Source organism: Cetorhinus maximus, unplaced genomic scaffold, assembly GCF_964194155.1.
Source record: "Cetorhinus maximus unplaced genomic scaffold, sCetMax3.hap1.1 HAP1_SCAFFOLD_993, whole genome shotgun sequence".
Lineage (NCBI taxonomy): Eukaryota > Metazoa > Chordata > Chondrichthyes > Lamniformes > Cetorhinidae > Cetorhinus > Cetorhinus maximus.
Genome location: NW_027596935.1, coordinates 106,523 through 125,609, shown reverse-complemented (window position 1 = coordinate 125,609; position 19,087 = coordinate 106,523). Strand labels below are relative to the sequence as shown.

The 19,087-nt window shown below is 51.7% G+C and overlaps 3 pseudogenes; all 3 read right to left on the bottom strand.

The window, feature by feature from the left end:
- Nucleotides 1-5,097: 5,097 nt before the first annotated feature.
- On the bottom strand, nucleotides 5,098-5,275 carry LOC144675412 (U2 spliceosomal RNA; annotated as a pseudogene).
- Nucleotides 5,276-8,624: 3,349 nt separating this feature from the next.
- On the bottom strand, nucleotides 8,625-8,801 carry LOC144675397 (U2 spliceosomal RNA; annotated as a pseudogene).
- A 7,470-nt stretch (nucleotides 8,802-16,271) lies between these two features.
- Nucleotides 16,272-16,452, bottom strand: LOC144675398 (U2 spliceosomal RNA; annotated as a pseudogene).
- Nucleotides 16,453-19,087: the final 2,635 nt, after the last annotated feature.

The window sequence follows — 19,087 nt, the reverse complement described above, 5'->3', positions numbered from 1 at the left end:
AAGAACCTGCTCATCAGGCGTGAGGCACTCTCAGTGTTGTACATGGCGCAGGTCTGGCCCATTCCTCACTCCTGCGCTGTGGCGATCACGCGAGCCAACTTCCGCTTTGTCTGGAGGTCAAAAGTGGACCATGTTTGCAGGGACATGATGTAAAAAACCTCTGGATGAAGGGGGAGAAAACATGCCCAACATCACCCTCATCCTGATGGCCACCTTTGTGTATGGCTGTATCAAGCTGTGTGTAGACCCAAACACCAAGCGTCACTACGTGCTGAGGTTCTACCTGTCCCTGGTGTTGCGAAGGATGGGTCTGGTCACGCTGCCACGGAAAGCTCCAAGTGCCATATCACCTGTCCCGTGTGGAAAAATTATGCAGAGGAACCGCAAGTCCATCAGGCAGTGGTTAGCACGTATCACCCTAGAGGCCCTGCGGGAAAAGGAGATGGTGGATCCCGTCGGATGGTTCGCCGAACAGACTGTCAGGGTCATTTGGCAGAATGCCTCATCACCAGAACCTTCCAACAAGCACAAAGACGTAGCTTGGCTGGTGGTGAGAAAGGACCTTGCCGTCAGGTCCTTCCTACACGCCAGGAGCCTCACCCCCTCTGCACGTTGCCCTCGAGGTGGCTGTGGTGGGGAAGAGACCGTTGCCCACCTCCTTGTGGAATCTGCCTTTGCAGAAAAGGTCTGAAGAGAGTGGCCGTGGTTCTTGTCGAGGTTCATCCCGAGCAGTTCCGTGACACAGGTCCGGACACTGTGCTCTACGGGCTGTTCCCAGGGACACACGCCGAGACAAGCATCAACTGCAGCCGGAGGATCAACTCGGTGAAAGACGCTCTTTGGCTGCCTGAAACTTCTTGGTCTTCCATTGCAAAGAGTTGGCACATTCCAAGGTCCAGGACTACGTGCTGAGGGACGCACTAAAGTTTGGGGCAGAGGCGCAATGGGGAAAGGTGGCTGTCTACGACCTTTCAGCCATAGTGCACCAAGGGGCTGGGATTTGCATAGGCTCCTCGGGCTGTAAGACACACGGTGAATGTTTCCAGTGAATACTACATGTATCACTTTTGCCTTGAAGCACCTCAGAGTGAAACATGATCTATGTAGGCAACTTAAATACCATTGCACTGTCTGACTGTCTGTTATGACCATTTTGAAATGTCTGCAATGTTCCTTCCTGCAATGGTTGCGCTAGATGTGTCGTGTAACTGGCAGGTAATGGGAAATTTCGAGAAACGGTCAGTCACAAGGGAGAACACGTGACAGGCATGAGAGACAATCCACGAGTCTTTGTAGCTGAGTTTCCGTGTGAGCAACTAGCTCACAGCGCAGAGGAGTTCTTCGATCGAGGCCTGCTGTATTTTTGTCTTTGCTTTCAGTTTGGGCAGTCAAAGAACAAAGAACAAAAAAAACGTACAGCACAGGAACATGTATTTCGGCCCTCCAAGCCTGCGCCGATCAGTCTGTGGAGCTTGCCGGCTGACCTGGCATGCAGCTAAACTCCTTCCACATCTACAGGGAAGGCAAAGTCAGGAGCGTTTCTCTCAGAGCGTAGTGAGTCTTTGGAACTCTCTTCCTCAAAAGGTGGTGGAAACAGGGTCTTTGAATATTTTCAAGACAGAGCTGGATAGATTAACAAGGCGGGGTGGAAGGTTATCGGTGGTAGGCAGGAATGTGGGGTTGAGGTTGCAATCAGATCAGCCATGATCTTCTGAATAGTGGAGCAGGCTCTTGGGGCCCAGTGGCCTACTCCTGCTCCTAAGTTGTATGTTCGTACATGTAGGGGCATTAGTTTTTACTGATTCCAGTACTTCTCCTGCACTGAACCTGGAGAGTACTACGTCAGCTGCTGTTGAGTTGTTTCCTGATGCCCTGCTTTCTTTTGTACGAGCTGTCTAGCATCCTCGTTATGGGCTTCCTTTGCTTGGCATTGGGCCTTCTTTTGGGCTGACTGTTGGTCTATTTCCTTTACGGGATGTCAGCATGACATCACCAGAAGGGAAATGTGTCATGTTATGAAGTCACAGTAAATAAGTCCAATGCATTATATCATTATAATAACACAAGATGATGATCAGCAGTGAGAAGACAGGTGGCAGCAAGGATAAGTACAGGTACGACACAGTGAACAGCCTTAGATCCTGTTAAAATGTTGAAAATGTTTCTCCCCTTCTCAAAGATTATTTCCTTCAAAATTTTAGAAATCTTTCAGCTTCAACCAGAAGTCACATACAAGCCAAACAACAAAACCACCTGCATGCACAGCACAGCACAGCACAGCACAGTATCTGCCAGCCTGCAATGATGTCGGCTCTCTTTTAATCACCTTTTCACCTCCAATCAGTCCTATTCAGCAGGCAAGCAAAGGAGCGCAGAAAATACATCTGCACGGCTGCTTCTAACTTCTAGAAAGGGAACAGCCTTATCCTAGGAAAGTGAAAAATATCTATACTGTCACAAAGTGATGCACTTGAACTGCAAAACACCACGCTTACCTGAGCTTGTGTCACAGTTTTTGCTGTCTACCTCAGCCAGTATTTTTCTGTATTCTCAGTCGTCCATCCTGGCTTCTTGCTTTCTCTGCAGCTTTCAGATGCCTCCCCTTGGCCGGCCTCAGTGCTCAGTGACAGATCAGCGCTCGCTATTATTTGTCCTCAGTGGTAACTGCTAGGGGAGAAATGCTTGACTTTTTCAATCACCTTTTACCTCAGTAAAATCCAAGTAGAACCTAAAGTGGCAATGCTTCTCCCTCTCAGCACCCAACATGTCTTGCCTTTTCTTCAGGTTGGCTTTGAGTAAGCACAACAGTTGCTGCCTGGCTGCCATTAGAGACAGTTTTCAAGTACAGAGACAAGGGGCAGCCCCATGACCCCTCCCCCGACTCCTGCACAATATGCAAATGTAGCACATTGTCTGAGTGCAATTTGGGAGCTGAAGATGGTTTCACAGTGGGATACAAGATATGAGGAGAGGTCACAGTCAACGTTTCCTCACAGACACACCGCCACATAAGCCCCTTTAAATTTGCGCGGCTGTGCAAAAAATTTAATGGGCCCGCACACTTAAACAAATCGGTCACGCACTGTAATGACTCGCCTCATTCAGTTCAACAGAAATTAGGATCATGTTTTTAACCTGTGCCCTCGTTTTAAAATATTTTGTGTTCCATATTTACTTTCTCAATTTGTTATTAACTTACTTTACACTGCTTTATATCCTATCTTGTCGCAGATGTGGATCAGTCTGCGCACCGACAGCGGATCCGACCAGAAGACGGCGACGTCGTCCATGTACAGGGAGGCTTTTACCTGAATGCCTCCACTGCCTGGGATCGTCACTCCTCTTATGCCCGGATCCTTCCTGATGGACTCGGCAAAGGGTTCTATGCAACACACGAAAAGAACAGGCGAGAGAGGACAGCCCTGCCTGACTCCAGATTTAATCGGAAAGCTATCTGTTTCCCACCCGTTGATTGAGACTGCGCTACTGATGTTAGTGTAGAGCAGTTGGATCCAATTTCGAATTCCCTCCCCAAACCCCATTTTGGAGCGCACATCTACCATGTAGGTGTGCGATATTCTGTCAAAGGCCTTCTCCTGATCCAAGCTGATGAGGCAGGTATCCACCCCCCTGTCCTGTACATAGGCAATCGTATCCCTGAGCAGCGCCAGGCTGTCAGAGATCTTCCTGCCTGGCACAGAGCAGGTCTGGTCAGGGTGAATCACCAATTCCAGAGCGGATTTGACCCGGTTGGCGATGACCTTGGACAGAATCTTATAGTCCACATTCAACAGTGAAATGGGTCGCCAATTTCTAATTTCCTCCCTTTCCCCCTTGTGCTTGTAGATGAGGGTGATGATGCCTTTCCTCATGGATTCTGACATACTACCGGCCAGGAGCATACTCTCGTACACTCCTAGCAGGTCTGGGCCGATCAAGTCCCACAGAGCCGAATACAACTCCGTCGGCAAGCCGTCGCTTCCGGGGGTTTTACTCTTCTCCAAGGACTCGAGGGCCTTAGTCAGTTCGTCAGGAGTTAGCGGTTTGTCCAGGCTCTCCCGCGTACTGTGGTCTAAGACCTCCGTGATAGAGGACAGGAAGGACTGGGAGGCCGTGCTGTCCGTGGGCTTCACGTCATACAATCCGGCATAAAAGGATTTGCTGATCCTCAGAATGTCGGACCGTGATGACTTTACTGAGCCGTCTTCTTCCTTCAGGCTGCTGATCACAGAGCGCTCTCTGTGTACCTTTTGGAAGAAGAAACGTGAGCACGTCTCATCCTGCTCCATGGAGCGGACTCTGGAACGGAAGATGATCTTGGAGGCCTCCGAGGCAAAGTGCGAGGCTTGCTGGCCCTTCACCTCTTGGAGCTCCTCCTTGACATCCACCCCCATCGACTGCAGCCGGAGCAGATTCTGCATCTTTTTCTGGAGTCGGGACATTTCCCTCGGTTCCTTTCTAGCTTTCTGGGTGCCTTTGAGGATGAAAAACCTCTTGATGTTTCCCTTGATCGCTTCCCACCAGTGTGTCAGGGACTCAAAGAGGGGTTTCACGGTTCTCCAACCTTTGTAATCCCTCTTGAGCTCCTCAATGTTCTCTGGGGTCAGCAGTTGCACATTTAGCTTCCATGCCCCCCTGCCCACCCTCAGGTCCTTCTCCAAGTGGCAGTCCGCCAGTAGGAGGCAGTGGTCAGAGAAGAACACCGGCTTGACCTCGGTGGATCTGACTGTGAATGCACGGGACACAAACAGGAAGTCTATCCTGGAACGAATGGACCCGTCTGGCCGCGACCAGGTGTATCTACGCTGCGCTCGGTCTGCAGGGTTGCTGAAGACGTCGTGCAGCTTGGCATCCTTAACTGTTTCCATCAGGGATCTGGACGTAGCGTCCAATCTGCTGCCGGCCCTGCCAGCGAGTGTTGGGTGAGAGTGCGTGTTTTTTGTGTGTAGCTGCTGCGGGTGAGTGAGTGAGTGAGAGAGAGAGAGAGAGAGAGAGAAAGAAAGAAAGTTGGATTTTGGAACATGTACATGTTGAGAAGTAAAGAAAGCAGATGTTTGTAAGAAAACTATTTTTAGCATTGAAAATCCCCTGGAAAGGGGAGGGTGCACCGTTCCCAGAGATACTGCAATACCGGGTCGATGCGTGGAGTGGACGGAGCAAGCCCCTATTCCATCTCCCTGCTCCAAAAATCAATTTAATATATGGTCCCCAGATAAGGGACGTATCAGATATTAAACTGATAAGAACAGATTTTTTTTTTTTTTTGTAAAAATATACTTTATTCATAAAATATCTTCAATCACATTCCACACCATTTCAAAAACAACCTTACAAGGGTACAATCCAGGGTTAAACTTTTACAAAATGTATCACCAGGTGCATTAGTACAAACAATATTACAATCATTTACAGCCTTTCATTTTGATCTGTACAGCCCGAGGGGCTCTAAACAGTTCCCAGTCTCTCGGTGCGCTGTGGTAGAAAGGTCTTAGACAGCGACCCTTCCCCATTGCGCCTTTGCGGCAGCTGCCCCAAGCTTTAGTGCGTCCCTCAGCACGTAGTCCTGGACTTTGGATTGTGCCAGTCCGCAACAATCGGTCGGGGACAACTCTTTGTGCTGGAAGACCAACAAGTTTCGGGCAGACCAAAGCGCCTCTTTCACCGAGTTGATGATCCTCCAGCTGCAGTTGATGTTTGTCTCGGTGTGTGTCCCTGGGAACAGCCCGTAGAGCACAGAGTCCTGTGTCACAGAACTGCTCGGGATGAACCTCGACAGCAACCACTGCATCTCTCTCCAGACTTTCTTTGCAAAGGCACAATCCACAAGGAGGTGGACAACGGTCTCTTCCCCACCACAGCCACCTCGAGGGCAACGTGCAGAGGGGGTGAGCTTCCTGGCGTGTAGGAAGGATCTGACGGGGAGGGCCTTTCTCACCACCAGCCAAGCTACGTCTTGGTGCTTGTTGGAAAGTTCTGGCGATGAGGCATTCTGCCAAATGACTTTGACAGTCTGCTCGGGGAACCATCCCACAGGGTCCACCCTCTCCTTATCCCTCAGGGCCTCTAGGACGTTACGTGCTGACCACTGCCTGATGGACTTGTGGTCAAAGGTGTTTTTCTGCATCAATTTTTCCACCAGGGACAGGTGGTACGGCACGGTCCAACTACTTGGAGCGTTCCGCGGCAGCGTGGCCAGACCCATCCTTCGCAACACCGGGGACAGGTAGAACCTCAGCACGTAGTGACGCTTGGTGTTTGCGTACTGAGGGTCTACGCACCGCTTGATGCAGCCGCACACAAAGGTGGCCATCAGTATGAGGGCGATGTTGGGCACGTTTTTTCCCCCTTTATCTAGAGGCTTGTAGATCGCGTCCCTGCGGACACGATCCATTTTCGACCTCCAGATAAAGCGGAAGATGGCTCGAGTGATCGCCGTCGCGCAGGAGTCTGGAATGGGCCAGACCTGCGCCACGTACAGCAACAGCGAGAGTACCTCACACCTGATGACCAGGTTCTTACCCGCAATGGAGAGGGAGCGTCGATCCCACATGCCCAGTTTCCTTTTCACCATAGCCACTCGCTCCTTCCAGTTTCTAACGCATGCCCCGGTCCCTCCGAACCATATCCCCAGCACCTTCAGGCCGTCAGCCCTGACAGTGAAGGGGACAAAGGATCGGTCAGCCCAGTTCCCAAAGAACATGGCCTCGCTCTTCCCACGATTTACCTTGGCTCCCGAGGCCAGTTCGAACTGGTCGCAGACGTGCATCAGTCTGCGCACCGACAGCGGATCCGAGCAGAAGACGGCGACGTCGTCCATGTACAGGGAGGCTTTTACCTGAGTGCCTCCACTGCCTGGGATCGTCACTCCTCTTATGCCCGGATCCTTCCTGATGGACTCGGCAAAGGGTTCTATGCAGCACACGAAAAGGACAGGCGAGAGAGGACAGCCCTGCCTGACTCCAGATTTAATGGGAAAGCTATCTGTTTCCCACCCATTGATTGAGACTGCGCTACTGATGTTAGTGTAGAGCAGTTGGATCCAATTTCGAATTCCCTCCCCAAAGCCCATTTTGGAGAGCACATCCCCCATGTAGGTGTGCGATATTCTGTCAAAGGCCTTCTCCTGATCCAAGCTGATGAGGCAGGTATCCACACCCCTGTCCTGTACATAGGCAATCGTATCCCTGAGCAGCGCCAGGCTGTCAGAGATCTTCCTGCCTGGCACAGAGCAGGTCTGGTCAGGGTGAATCACCAATTCCAGAGCGGATTTGACCCGGTTGGCGATGACCTTGGACAGAATCTTATAGTCCACATTCAACAGTGAAATGGGTCGCCAATTTCTAATTTCCTCCCTTTCCCCCTTGTGCTTGTAGATGAGGGTGATGATGCCTTTCCTCATGGATTCTGACATGCTGCCGGCCAGGAGCATACTCTCGTACACTGCTAGCAGGTCTGGGCCGATCAAGTCCCACAGAGCCGAATACAACTCCGCCGGCAGGCCGTCGCTTCCGGGGGTTTTACTCTTCTCGAAGGACTCGAGGGCCTTAGTCAGTTCGTCAGGAGTTAGCGGTTTGTCTAGGCTCTCCCGCGTACTGTGGTCTAAGACCTCCGTGATAGAGGACAGGAAGGACTGGGAGGCCGTGCTGTCCGTGGGCTTCACGTCATACAGTCCGCCATAAAAGGATTTGCTGATCCTCAGAATGTCGGACCGTGATGACTTTACTGAGCCGTCTTCTTCCTTCAGGCTGCTGATCACAGAGCGCTCTCTGTGTACCTTTTGGAAGAAGAAACGTGAGCACGTCTCATCCTGCTCCATGGAGCGGACTCTGGAACGGAAGATGATCTTGGAGGCCTCCGAGGCAAAGTGCGAGGCTTGCTGGCCCTTCACCTCTTGGAGCTCCTCCTTGACATCCACCCCCATCGACTGCAGCCGGAGCAGATTCTGCATCTTTTTCTGGAGTCGGGACATTTCCCTCGGTTCCTTTCTAGCTTTCTGGGTGCCTTTGAGGATGAAAAACCTCTTGATGTTTCCCTTGATCGCTTCCCACCAGTGTGTCAGGGACTCAAAGAGGGGTTTCACGGTTCTCCAACCTTTGTAATCCCTCTTGAGCTCCTCAATGTTCTCTGGGGTCAGCAGTTGCACATTTAGCTTCCATGCCCCCCTGCCCACCCTCAGGTCCTTCTCCAAGTGGCAGTCCGCCAGTAGGAGGCAGTGGTCAGAGAAGAACACCGGCTTGACCTCGGTGGATCTGACTGTGAATGCACGGGACACAAACAGGAAGTCTATCCTGGAACGAATGGACCCGTCTGGCCGCGACCAGGTGTATCTACGCTGCGCTCGGTCTGCAGGGTTGCTGAAGACGTCGTGCAGCTTGGCATCCTTAACTGTTTCCATCAGGGATCTGGACGTAGCGTCCAATCTGCTGCCGGCCCTGCCAGCGAGTGTTGGGTGAGAGTGCGTGTTTTTTGTGTGTAGCTGCTGCGGGTGAGTGAGTGAGTGAGAGAGAGAGAGAGAGAGAGAGAAAGAAAGAAAGTTGGATTTTGGAACATGTACATGTTGAGAAGTAAAGAAAGCAGATGTTTGTAAGAAAACTATTTTTAGCATTGAAAATCCCCTGGAAAGGGGAGGGTGCACCGTTCCCAGAGATACTGCAATACCGGGTCGATGCGTGGAGTGGACGGAGCAAGCCCCTATTCCATCTCCCTGCTCCAAAAATCAATTTAATATATGGTCCCCAGATAAGGGACGTATCAGATATTAAACTGATAAGAACAGATTTTTTTTTTTTTTGTAAAAATATACTTTATTCATAAAATATCTTCAATCACATTCCAAACCATTTCAAAAACAACCTTACAAGGGTACAATCCAGGGTTAAACTTTTACAAAATGTATCACCAGGTGCATTAGTACAAACAATATTACAATCATTTACAGCCTTTCATTTTGATCTGTACAGCCCGAGGGGCTCTAAACAGTTCCCAGTCTCTCGGTGCGCTGTGGTAGAAAGGTCTTAGACAGCGACCCTTCCCCATTGCGCCTTTGCGGCAGCTGCCCCAAGCTTTAGTGCGTCCCTCAGCACGTAGTCCTGGACTTTGGATTGTGCCAGTCCGCAACAATCGGTCGGGGACAACTCTTTGTGCTGGAAGACCAACAAGTTTCGGGCAGACCAAAGCGCCTCTTTCACCGAGTTGATGATCCTCCAGCTGCAGTTGATGTTTGTCTCGGTGTGTGTCCCTGGGAACAGCCCGTAGAGCACAGAGTCCTGTGTCACAGAACTGCTCGGGATGAACCTCGACAGCAACCACTGCATCTCTCTCCAGACTTTCTTTGCAAAGGCACAATCCACAAGGAGGTGGACAACGGTCTCTTCCCCACCACAGCCACCTCGAGGGCAACGTGCAGAGGGGGTGAGCTTCCTGGCGTGTAGGAAGGATCTGACGGGGAGGGCCTTTCTCACCACCAGCCAAGCTACGTCTTGGTGCTTGTTGGAAAGTTCTGGCGATGAGGCATTCTGCCAAATGACTTTGACAGTCTGCTCGGGGAACCATCCCACAGGGTCCACCCTCTCCTTATCCCTCAGGGCCTCTAGGACGTTACGTGCTGACCACTGCCTGATGGACTTGTGGTCAAAGGTGTTTTTCTGCATCAATTTTTCCACCAGGGACAGGTGGTACGGCACGGTCCAACTACTTGGAGCGTTCCGCGGCAGCGTGGCCAGACCCATCCTTCGCAACACCGGGGACAGGTAGAACCTCAGCACGTAGTGACGCTTGGTGTTTGCGTACTGAGGGTCTACGCACCGCTTGATGCAGCCGCACACAAAGGTGGCCATCAGTATGAGGGCGATGTTGGGCACGTTTTTTCCCCCTTTATCTAGAGGCTTGTAGATCGCGTCCCTGCGGACACGATCCATTTTCGACCTCCAGATAAAGCGGAAGATGGCTCGAGTGATCGCCGTCGCGCAGGAGTCTGGAATGGGCCAGACCTGCGCCACGTACAGCAACAGCGAGAGTACCTCACACCTGATGACCAGGTTCTTACCCGCAATGGAGAGGGAGCGTCGATCCCACATGCCCAGTTTCCTTTTCACCATAGCCACTCGCTCCTTCCAGTTTCTAACGCATGCCCCGGTCCCTCCGAACCATATCCCCAGCACCTTCAGGCCGTCAGCCCTGACAGTGAAGGGGACAAAGGATCGGTCAGCCCAGTTCCCAAAGAACATGGCCTCGCTCTTCCCACGATTTACCTTGGCTCCCGAGGCCAGTTCGAACTGGTCGCAGACGTGCATCAGTCTGCGCACCGACAGCGGATCCGAGCAGAAGACGGCGACGTCGTCCATGTACAGGGAGGCTTTTACCTGAGTGCCTCCACTGCCTGGGATCGTCACTCCTCTTATGCCCGGATCCTTCCTGATGGACTCGGCAAAGGGTTCTATGCAGCACACGAAAAGGACAGGCGAGAGAGGACAGCCCTGCCTGACTCCAGATTTAATGGGAAAGCTATCTGTTTCCCACCCATTGATTGAGACTGCGCTACTGATGTTAGTGTAGAGCAGTTGGATCCAATTTCGAATTCCCTCCCCAAAGCCCATTTTGGAGAGCACATCCCCCATGTAGGTGTGCGATATTCTGTCAAAGGCCTTCTCCTGATCCAAGCTGATGAGGCAGGTATCCACACCCCTGTCCTGTACATAGGCAATCGTATCCCTGAGCAGCGCCAGGCTGTCAGAGATCTTCCTGCCTGGCACAGAGCAGGTCTGGTCAGGGTGAATCACCAATTCCAGAGCGGATTTGACCCGGTTGGCGATGACCTTGGACAGAATCTTATAGTCCACATTCAACAGTGAAATGGGTCGCCAATTTCTAATTTCCTCCCTTTCCCCCTTGTGCTTGTAGATGAGGGTGATGATGCCTTTCCTCATGGATTCTGACATGCTGCCGGCCAGGAGCATACTCTCGTACACTGCTAGCAGGTCTGGGCCGATCAAGTCCCACAGAGCCGAATACAACTCCGCCGGCAGGCCGTCGCTTCCGGGGGTTTTACTCTTCTCGAAGGACTCGAGGGCCTTAGTCAGTTCGTCAGGAGTTAGCGGTTTGTCTAGGCTCTCCCGCGTACTGTGGTCTAAGACCTCCGTGATAGAGGACAGGAAGGACTGGGAGGCCGTGCTGTCCGTGGGCTTCACGTCATACAGTCCGCCATAAAAGGATTTGCTGATCCTCAGAATGTCGGACCGTGATGACTTTACTGAGCCGTCTTCTTCCTTCAGGCTGCTGATCACAGAGCGCTCTCTGTGTACCTTTTGGAAGAAGAAACGTGAGCACGTCTCATCCTGCTCCACGGAGCGGACTCTGGAACGGAAGATGATCTTGGAGGCCTCCGAGGCAAAGTGCGAGGCTTGCTGGCCCTTCACCTCTTGGAGCTCCTCCTTGACATCCACCCCCATCGACTGCAGCCGGAGCAGATTCTGCATCTTTTCCTGGAGTCGGGACATTTCCCTCTGTTCCTTTCTAGCTTTCTGGGTGCCTTTGCGGATGAAAAACCTCTTGATGCTTCCCTTGATCACTTCCCACCAGTGTGTCAGGGACTCAAAGAGGGGTTTCACGGTTCTCCAACCTTTGTAATCCCTCTTGAGCTCCTCAATGTTCTCTGGGGTCAGCAGTTGCACATTTAGCTTCCATGCCCCCCTGCCCACCCTCAGGTCTTCCTCCAAGTGGCAGTCCGCCAGTAGGAGGCAGTGGTCAGAGAAGAACACCGGCTTGACCTCGGTGGATCTGACTGTGAATGCACGGGACACAAACAGGAAGTCTATCCTGGAACGAATGGACCCGTCTGGCCGCGACCAGGTGTATCTACGCTGCGCTCCGTCTGCAGGGTTGCTGAAGACGTCGTGCAGCTTGGCATCCTTAACTGTTTCCATCAGGGATCTGGACGTAGCGTCCAATCTGCTTCCGGCCCTGCCGGATCGTCCAGCCGCATCGATGATGCAGTTGAAGTCCCCGCCCAGAATGACCGGCCTGGAGGTCGCCAGCAGCAGTGGGAGCTGCTGAAAAACCTCCAGCCGCTCAGCCCCTTGTGCCGGGCCGTACACGTTAATTAACCGGAGTGGAGCGTTCTTGTACATTACGTCTGCTACCAGGAGTCGCCCGCCCACCACCTCCTTGACCTCGGAGACGGTGAAGTTGCCTCCCCGCAGCAGAATACCCAGGCCGGAGGAACGAGAGTCGTTTCCGCCCGACCAGATCGATGGCCCGTGGGACCACCATCGTGACCATTGCCTGTAGGAGCTGAGGTGCGGTATCGCACACTCCTGCAGAAACAACAGGTCAGCTTTGACCTTGGCTAGGTAGTCCAAGGTCGCAACACATCGCGTAGTAGATTTAATGCTACGCACATTTATGGATACAATCTTTAAACCCATTTTAAAGCATTTATTCTCCTACCAAACCCACTGTCTCTGAGAGTCCCAGACCTTTAGTCTGCTCCTTCATACCCGTAGTGAGCTCAAATTCCTTCACTTTGGATGGGCTGAGGTAGATCTCCTTGGCCGTGTTCTGTTCCAGTGGCATCTGGAGGTTCACGTAGCGAGCGGATTTTGAGATGACCTTTGCTGGAGAAGCTTCTCCAAAACTCACCCCCTCTGGGGTGTTGCTGTTCCCGGCTTCCTGGAGCTGGGGTGCGATGATTGCCTCACTGCTCCCAGATTCCAGGGGCTGTGGTGCACTGGCCTCCTCAGGTTGCAGGCAAAGTTGGGGTGCGCTGGTCTCCTTGTTGTCTCCAATTTTCTGGAGCTCGGGTGTCTCGTCCTCCAACGCCCTGGAGCTTTGCCGCCTCTTCTGTCGGTGCCGCTCTGGCACTTCATCATCCGAAGAGCTGCTGCCCTTGTCATCCGTGTCGGATGGGAGACGCCTCTTGCCGCTTCTCTGGGAAACGCCTTTGCTTCTTCTTCGCTCCCTCTTACTTTTCTTGTTCTTCACCGTCCGCCACTCCCCCTGCTGCTTTTCCACTGCTGCCTCCTCCTCCATTGATTCGTTGTCCTGAGGACTGGAAGGTTCAGGGGGTAGTGCTGTTGATTGGCTCTCTGTTGCCTCAATCTCTTTCTCCACCTTGTCTCTCTCTGTGTCCTCCTTTGTCCCGTTGAGCTCCCTGGGGGCCTTGGTGGTTGGAGTGACACGAAACATTTCTTCTGCTTCCCCGTGGTCGGCTTTGGCTGCCTGTGCGTAAGTACGGCAGCGTTTGGGGCAGGTCCTGTAGAGGTGACTTGCCTCGCCACACAGGTTGCAGCACTTGGCCTGTTTGCAGTCTTTTGTCTGGTGCCCTTCCTGTTTGCAGATCTTGCAGAGGGAGGCGCTGCAGTTGGCCGCCACATGACCAGCCTTGCCGCATGAGCGACAATGCTTGGGTTGCCCAGCGTAGACCAGGTAGCCACGGTTTCCCCCGATAGCGAAACTGGAAGGAGGGTGGAAAATGGCTCCCTTACCATCGGTCTTTAGCGTGACCTTAAACAGGCGTTTGCCTGTCCAGATCCCCAAGTCGTCTCGAATCTCAGTGCCGCTCCCCACCTTATCGAAGTACCTGGTGAGGAAGGTGACCACGTCGGCGACAGGGACGAAGGGGTTGTACACATGCACCATCACCTCACGTTCCCGTTGCAACGGCAGAGAAAAGTGCGGCTCCGCCGTCAGGATCTTCATCTCCGGCAGGTCTCTCTTCTCCTCGAACACCCTCAGGAGCCGGACGCAGTCTGCCACCCGCTTGAACGTCACGTCAAAATAACCGCCTTTGCGGGAGTCGTGCAGGGTGAAGATCTCCGTAGCTTGGAAGCCGCACGCCTTCAACAGGATCCTCCTGGTGAAGAAGCCCCGATCCATAGGTGATCCTCCTTCGCTGTGGTTCACCGTGACTCGGACGGTGATAGGTAACCCACGGTATGGATTTCGATTGCGATTGGTTATAGCCCTTCCATCCCGACCTTGCCTTGGTAGGACCATGGTGTCGCCCCTGCAACACTTGATCTTAGCCAAAAGGCCGAGAAGCGATTCCATTTGCCTTCCTTGTTACCTGCTGTACCTGCATACTAGCTTTCAGCGATTCGTGCGCGAGGACACCCAGATCCCTCTGTGCTGAAGCATTTCTGAAGTTTCTCTCCATTTGAATAATAAGTCGCCTTTTTATTCTTCTGACCAAAATGGATAACCGCACACTTATTAAACTTATTTAACTTAGTTAAACTCCATCTGCCAAATTTTGGCCCATTCACCTAACCTGTCCATATCCATTTGTAAATTTCTTATTTCTTCATTGCAACTTACTTTCCCACCTATTTTGGTGTCATCTGCAAATTTAGCTATAGTACCTTCTACTCCTGAATCCAAGTAAATAGTTGGGGCCCGAGGACCGAACCCTGTGGCACCCCACTAGTTACAGCTTGGCATCCACAAAAGACCCATTTATCTTGACTCTCTGCTTTCTGTTGGTTAGCCAATCCTCTATCCAAGCTAATATATTACCCTTAGCTGCGTGTGATCTTATCTTGTGTATTAATCTTTTGTGCGGCACCTTATCAAATGCCTTCTGGAAGTCCAGACATACTACATCTACAGGATCCCCGTTATCCACTTTGCTTGTCACATCTTCAAAGAACTCTAGCAAATTAGTCAAACACGATTTACTCTTCGTAAAGCCATGCCGACTCTGAGGGATTGCATTTTGACTTGCATTTTAGGAAGGTAGTGGAGGCATTGGAGAGAGTGCAGAAGAGGTTTACGAGTTTGGTTCCAGGGGCGAGGAAGTTGAGTTATGAAGTAAGATTGGAGAAGTTGGGACTGTATTCCTTGGGGAAAAGAAGTCTGAGAGGAGACTTGATAGAGGTATTGAAAATCATGAGGGCTCTGGAGAGAGTAGATAGGGAGAAACTGTTTGCACCGGGGCAAGGATCGAGAAGGAGAGGGCACAGGTTTAAAGTAACTGGCAAAAGAAGCAAAAGCGATAGGAGCAGCGAGCGGTCAGGGTCTGGAATGCACCACCTGATAGCGCGGCGGAGGCAGGTTCAATTGAAGAGGGAATGAGATGATTATTTGAAAAGAAAGCATGTGCCGGGTTACGTGGAGAAGGCAGGAGAAAGGCACGAGGTGAAATGTTCACCGGGAGAGCTGGTGCAGGCACGACGGGCGGAATGGGCTCCTTGTGCAATGTAAGGATTGTGTGAATGTGGATGTAGAGGTTTCGGAGTAGCTGTGTAAAGTGTGTGAGCTTTGAGGTGTGAGTTTTGATTGTTGCTGTGTCAGCAGCAGCAGCGGCAGCGGCAGCAGAGAGCTGGTTTAAAATGTTGTGAGGCGAAAGGTGCAGCTGAGAGAGTGTTTGAGAGGTGTATTTGCAAGTGAAAGCTGTTTTTGTATAAGTGAGGTAGAGTGTTTGTGAGATGAGAGTGCTGTCTGTGAGTGTTGGGTGAGCGTGCGTGTTTTTTGTGTGTAGCTGCTGCGGGTGAGTGAGTGAGAGAGAGAGAGAGAGAGAGAGAAAGAAAGAAAGTTGGATAAAAACAAAAAGCTAAAAGCTACTGCGGATGCTGGAAATCCAAAACAAAATAAAAACAGAATTACCTGGAAAAACTCAGCAAGTCTGGCAGCATCGGCGGAGAAGAAACCAGTCAACGTTTCGAGCCCTCATGGCCCTTCAGCAGAACTGAAGCATAGTTTCAACAAGGGAGAAATATAAATTGGTTTAAGGTGGGTGGGGGGGGAAGAGACACATTGAGGGTGTGGTGTGAGCAGATAATCAAAAGATGTCAGAGACAAAAGGGTCAAAGAGGTGTTGAAGGTGGTGGTCTTTGTCTGAGAAAAGTGCTAATTAAGAATGACTAAAGACCTTTAGTCTTTCCACCCCACCCCCACTAGAGCTGTACTTTGAATATCCTGTCTTGCATTCTTAATTAGCACTTTTCTCAGACAAAGACCACCACCTTCAACACCTCTTTGACCCTTTTGTCTCTGACATCTTTTGATTATCTGCTCACACCACACCCTCAATGTGTCTCTTCCCCCCCACCCACCTTAAACCAATTTATATTTCTCCCTTGTTGAAACTATGCTTCAGTTCTGCTGAAGGGCCATGAGGGCTCGAAACGTTGACTGGTTTCTTCTCCGCCGATGCTGCCAGACTTGCTGAGTTTTTCCAAAGAAAGTTGGATTTTGGAACATGTACATGTTGAGAAGTAAAGAAAGCAGATGTTTGTAAGAAAACTATTTTTAGCATTGAAAATCCCCTGGAAAGGGGAGGGTGCACCGTTCCCAGAGATACTGCAATACCGGGTCGATGCGTGGAGTGGACGGAGCAAGCCCCTATTCCATCTCCCTGCTCCAAAAATCAATTTAATATATGGTCCCCAGATAAGGGACGTATCAGATATTAAACTGATAAGAACAGATTTTTTTTTTTTTTTTTTGTAAAAATATACTTTATTCATAAAAATCTTCAATCACATTCAAAACCATTTCAAAAACAACATTACAAGGGTACAATCCAGGTTAAACTTTTACAAAATGTATCACCAGGTGCATCAGTACAAACAATATTACAGTCATTTACAGCCTTTCATTTTGATCTGTACAGCCCGAGGGGCTCTAAACAGTTCCCAGTCTCTCGGTGCGCTGTGGTAGAAAGGTCTTAGACAGCGACCCTTCCCCATTGCGCCTTTGCGGCAGCTGCCCCAAGCTTTAGTGCGTCCCTCAGCACGTAGTCCTGGACTTTGGATTGTGCCAGTCCGCAACAATCGGTCGGGGACAACTCTTTGTGCTGGAAGACCAACAAGTTTCGGGCAGACCAAAGCGCGTCTTTCACCGAGTTGATGATCCTCCAGCTGCAGTTGATGTTTGTCTCGGTGTGTGTCCCTGGGAACAGCCCGTAGAGCACAGAGTCCTGTGTCACAGAACTGCTCGGGATGAACCTCGACAGCAACCACTGCATCTCTCTCCAGACTTTCTTTGCAAAGGCACAATCCACAAGGAGGTGAACAACGGTCTCTTCCCCACCACAGCCACCTCGAGGGCATCGTGCAGAGGGGGTGAGACTCCTGGCGTGTAGGAAGGATCTGACGGGGAGGGCCTTTCTCACCACCAGCCAAGCTACGTCTTGGTGCTTGTTGGAAAGTTCTGGCGATGAGGCATTCTGCCAAATGACTTTGACAGTCTGCTCGGGGAACCATCCCACAGGGTCCACCCTCTCCTTATCCCTCAGGGCCTCTAGGACGTTACGTGCTGACCACTGCCTGATGGACTTGTGGTCAAAGGTGTTTTTCTGCATAAATTTTTCCACCAGGGACAGGTGGTACGGCACGGTCCAACTACTTGGAGCGTTCCGCGGCAGCGTGGCCAGACCCATCCTTCGCAACACCGGGGACAGGTAGAACCTCAGCACGTAGTGACACTTGGTGTTTGCGTACTGAGGGTCTACGCACCGCTTGATGCAGCCGCACACAAAGGTGGCCATCAGTATGAGGGCGATGTTGGGCACGTTTTTTCCCCCTTTATCTAGAGGCTTGTACATCGCGTCCCTGCAGACACGATCCATTTTCGACCTCCAGATAAAGCGGAAGATGGCTCGAGTGATCGCCATCGCGCAGGAGTGTGGAATGGGCCAGACCTGCGCCACGTACAGCAACAGCGAGAGTACCTCACACCTGATGACCAGGTTCTTACCCGCAATGGAGAGGGAGCGTCGCTCCCACATGCCCAGTTTCCTTTTCACCATAGCCACTCGCTCCTTCCAGTTTCTAACGCATGCCCCGGTCCCTCCGAACCATATCCCCAGCACCTTCAGGCCGTCAGCCCTGACAGTGAAGGGGACAAAGGATCGGTCAGCCCAGTTCCCAAAGAACATGGCCTCGCTCTTCCCACGATTTACCTTGGCTCCCGAGGCCAGTTCGAACTGGTCGCAGACGTGCATCAGTCTGCGCACCGACAGCGGATCCGAGCAGAAGACGACGACGTCGTCCATGTACAGGGAGGCTTTTACCTGAGTGCCTCCACTGCCTGGGATCGTCACTCCTCTTATGCCCGGATCCTTCCTGATGGACTCGGCAAAGGGTTCTATGCAGCACACAAAAAGGACAGGCGAGAGAGGGCAGCCCTGCCTGACTCCAGATTTAATCGGAAAGCTATCTGTTTCCCACCCATTGATTGAGACTGCGCTACTGATGTTAGTGTAGAGCAGTTGGATCCAATTTCGAATTCCCTCCCCAAAGCCCATTTTGGAGAGCACATCCCCCATGTAGGTGTGCGATATTCTGTCAAAGGCCTTCTCCTGATCCAAGCTGATGAGGCAGGTATCCACACCCCTGTCCTGTACATAGGCAATCGTATCTCTGAGCAGCGCCAGGCTGTCAGAGATCTTCCTGCCTGGCACAGAGCAGGTCTGGTCAGGGTGAATCACCAATTCCAGAGCGGATTTGACCCGGTTGGCGATGACCTTGGACAGAATCTTATAGTCCATATTCAACAGTGAAATGGGTCGCCAATTTCTAATTTCCTCCCTTTCCCCCTTGTGCTTGTAGATGAGGGTGATGATGCCTTTCCTCATGGATTCTGACATGCTGCCGGCCAGGAGCATACTCTCGTACACTTCTAGCAGGTCTGGGCCGATCAAGTCCCACAGAGCCGAATACAACTCCGCCGGCAGGCCGTCGCTTCCGGGGGTTTTACTCTTCTCGAAGGACTCGAGGGCCTTAGTCAGTTCGTCAGGAGTTAGCGGTTTGTCTAGGCTCTCCCGCGTACTGTGGTCTAGGACCTCCGTGATAGAGGACAGGAAGGACTGGGAGGCCGTGCTGTCCGTGGGCTTCACGTCATACAGTCCGGCATAAAAGGATTTGCTGATCCTCAGAATGTCGGACCGTGATGACTTTACTGAGCCGTCTTCTTCCTTCAGGCTGCTGATCACAGAGCGCTCTCTGTGTACCTTTTGGAAGAAGAAACGTGAGCACGTCTCATCCTGCTCCACGGAGCGGACTCTGGAACGGAAGATGATCTTGGAGGCCTCCGAGGCAAAGTGCGAGGCTTGCTGGCCCTTCACCTCTTGGAGCTCCTCCTTGACATC